Genomic DNA, 3,997 nt, shown 5'->3' with positions numbered 1-3,997 from the left:
TGTGAAAACAGTTAAACCAAAATAACAATAATTGAGATAGCTGCAATTACTGAATTTTGTTCCATCGATTCTTTTAGGTTGAACCATGTTAAAACATTGGTCAAAGGCTGTCACGAACAATTGACCCAAAAAGATATCAACCTAATTGCTACTTGTACCATTATTCGTGACAATTACGGATCACCAAAATCATTGATAGTAGTTGAAAAATCAATATTAATTCAGTTTGTCAGATTAATTAACATTAACATCCAATAAAAATGTGCACAAAAACCAATGAATACTTGAATTAAAAAGAAAGAAAATAAAGTAACTACAGAACTTCACAATGACACAATCGAACCTCCCCCCTTGAACTAGAAAAAGAAGCTTAGCTACTCATGAACTGTGCAATCTCCATGCTCTTCTTCTCCATAGCCGAATTGCATTTTTGCTTCTTGGTCTTCTTGATGGTCTCTTGGATCTTGGAATGAGTGATTTCTAGAGCTGGTTCGCCCCCCTCTTTATATAGCCAAAGGAGAGGGCTGTTTTCCAACTCCTTCTAGGAGATCATCTTATCCTCAGGGAGTTTTGATCTTATCTTGAACTAATCCTATCCTATCTCTTATCTAATGCTCTAATCTCAATCTTCTTATCTCTCTAGGATTACATTCAAGACTTTAGATTTGATAAAACTCTCTCCTTGGAGATTACATTCGAAATTTGGACTCTTAACTCTTGAATTCGAGTTGGGCTGTTTCAAGGTACTTCTGCGAGTTGGGCTTAAGTTGTGAAATAGGCCTGGCTGCGAACTTGCTCTGACTTTGGGCTCGTTTTCATACTCGATGCAGGCCGAATCTGTCAAATCCCAAAACATAAAAGTTGTGGGCTTTCCTTTCATCTTTCTAATCCTTCTTGAATTGTCTAATTCGGTGTCCGGAATTGAGAGTTAGGCCCAGATTACTGACTGTCACCGAAACTGTGCAAAATAACCCGATTTGCCCTGTTTTCTTCCAATCGCCTTCTTTATTGCCCTGAATCGAAATACAAGAGTAATGAGTCCATTTAAATGCTAAATAAATATAAAAGAGTGAATATTAGGGGATACAATTAGGGTTCGTTTTGGTCTCATCAGAACTGCTTCCTTGGGCTTCTTGGCCTCTTAATGATCTCTTGGATCTTGGAATGATTGACGTTAGATCTGGTTCACCCCCCATCTTTATATAGCCAAAGTGTTAGATAGTTTTGTATGCCCTTAGCTTCAATCAAAATGATGTACTTTATGAGTTTATTCTAAATGAATAAAAGTACATATTTGATTCATGTTCCCTTGGTATGTTTCCGTGTAATACCCTTAAACTGGACACATAATGAGATTCATGTTAGTTTAGAATGTTCACAGCCAGTGGGTTGGTCTGGGGAGACCTATCCTGACAAGGCTAACACTATGTTACCACCAAGTCGGTTGGGGTGCTTGTCTCAGCTACCGGGGTGAGACTCTAGGCACATACAGTGTATGATTAATTGAATCTTTGAACTTGACCAGATTTCCAGTATTGCCCTGGACCTTGGAGATTGATGGGCAAAACTAGAAAGTTACACCCGACCCCTTGACTCGATTATGATACTACACTAGGTGTTGGATTGGGTTGTCTTTGATATACCATTTAGTGAGATCCTTAGCGGGGTCAAAACCTGGGTATGTTGGGACAGTCTGAGAATTTATTTGAGTGGGTGATCATAGTGACAGATTAAGCCCCTTTGTCGGACAAAGGTAATGATCGGGGATGCATTCTCACTGATGGAAACCTAGACTACCGGTAGCCAATTTCAATCGTTGAGATTTGTTTTGCAAAATATATTTTATATGAGATATAAAAGTATATATATTAAGGTTTCAAAATGATTTGCAAAAGGTTTTAATTCCCGGGATCCATATAAGCAGAGAGTGCAACACTGTTCTTTGTAGCTGAGGGAGATGTCCTCTCTTGTTGGGCAGTGTATGATCATTATGGGCTGAGAGGTTAATTGTAAGACCATTGAGGATAATACCTGATGGGCTAATTTTTCATCTGCTCACAGTCCCTGGGTGTTACAAGGTGGCTTGGCCCAGGGACCACTTAGGGTAGGTGTTGGGCCCAAAGAGCCCATGAGATGGGTTTCAGGGGGTGCACTGGTCTTAATAGTGTATTCGGCCAGGCCTTGTAACAAAGGCTTGGTCGAACCCATATGGCTGATGTGTAGATCAATGTTTGGGCCCCACGCCATACAAGGAAGCCTAACTGGGCAGTAGTTTGGAAGGCTAAATGAATACATAACCTTAAATGGGCCTTAAGCCCTTTTTGAATTGAGCTAATTTGTTAGTCACTTAAAGGGGCGAATTCTGAGATGGATCAATTGATAGGATTGAGCCTAGACCCTATCCATTTAGAGAGTCCAAGATCTAAATATTTTTAGATCTTGAAGCCTCTTAATTAGATTAGGAGATGGCTGATCTAATTTGCCGATAAGATAAGGGTTATCCCTTATCACTTAAAGGGAGTTTTATCCAAATATGGTTTGGATTAGCAACTCCTAATGGGATTAGGAGTTGATCGCTTTAAGTCTATAAAAGGAAGAGGGGGTGGCAGTATTTAGATATGCAACACACAACTCCTGTCTTCAAAGCTGAAATAACAAGAAGAGAGAATATGCATCCTGCGAATACTCTTTTGCCGCTTCCTTCCTACAGCCGCCGCCTCCAGCAGTTCGATCTCCAGTTCTTGGGAGAAATCAAGATTTAATCTTGATACCAATCTTTTGGAGAAAAGATTGGTAGGAGTTGTATTCACAAGCCACCCAGTTGATTTTTGCGAAGGGTCAAGTTCTTTTGGAAGAACACTGTTGATTCTGCTCCACCCTGCACTGCGCCATTTTCAGTGGGAGTAGATTTTGGATCATTCCTCGGGCGTGAACACCTCCATTGGGAGATACTGTTTCTCCATATCAGGTATAATCCCTCCCTACTCCTTTTGGTTTAGATCTGGTTCAGTTTTTGGTTTAAGAATGATCATTGGAAATATGATTTTCTAAATAGGGAATTCGATTCCTAGTTGAAGGGAGAGAAAACATTTTTGAAATTCGCCCCCTTATCCATAATCTTTGGGCGTCCATGTGATGGATATCGTATCCCTTCCCAAATGAGTGAGCTGTTTTCTAACTCCTTTAGGAGATCATCTTATCTTTAGGCAGTTTTGATCTTCTTTGAACTAATCCTATCCTATCTCTTATCTACTCCCCAACTTCTTATCCTTATAGGCTTACATTCAAAGTTTAGATCTAGTAAGACTCTCTCCCTCTTGGGAGATTACATTCGAATTAGGAATCTAGACTCTTGCGTCCGAGTTGGGCTTCTCTGCTACTTGGGCTGCTTCCAGGTTCTTTTGCGAGTTGGGCTTCAGTTGTTAAATGGGCCTGGCTACGAACTTGCTCCAACTTCGGGCCCAGTTTCGTACTCGATGCAGATTGAATCTGTCAAAACCCAAAACATAAGAGTTGTGGACCTTTATTTTTTCTTCTAATGCTTCTTGAATTGCCCAATTCGAAGTTCGGAATTGTGAGTTAGGCCCATATCACTAAATGTTGCCGAAATTGTGCAAAATCACCCGAACCTGTTTCCTTCCAATTGCATTCTTTATTGCCCTGAATCGAAATACAAGAGTAATGAGTGCATTTAAGTGCTAAAGTAGTGTAAAAGGATGAAATTAAGGGGACAAAATAAGGTTCTTCTAAGTCTCATCAAATCCCCCACACTTAAACTTTGCCCATCCTCGGGCAAGGCAAAAAAACTCAAGTAACACAAAATTAACTAACTATTGATTTTCATTCATTCTTTTTCTCTACACGAGGCCTGATTCATTTCATGCTTTAGTTCAGACTTGGTAACCTTCCCTCTTTCATCTCTTTCTCCCTTTCTTCCTGTCCGAGTGTGATCGCAAACAACCCTTTCTCATGGTCCTAGGATAAATTGATAGTCAAG

The sequence above is a fragment of the Nelumbo lutea genome, chromosome 1 (genome assembly GCF_056320005.1).
Source record: "Nelumbo lutea isolate HS-2025 chromosome 1, American lotus-T2T, whole genome shotgun sequence".
NCBI lineage: Eukaryota > Viridiplantae > Streptophyta > Magnoliopsida > Proteales > Nelumbonaceae > Nelumbo > Nelumbo lutea.
This window is presented reverse-complemented; position numbering follows the sequence as displayed.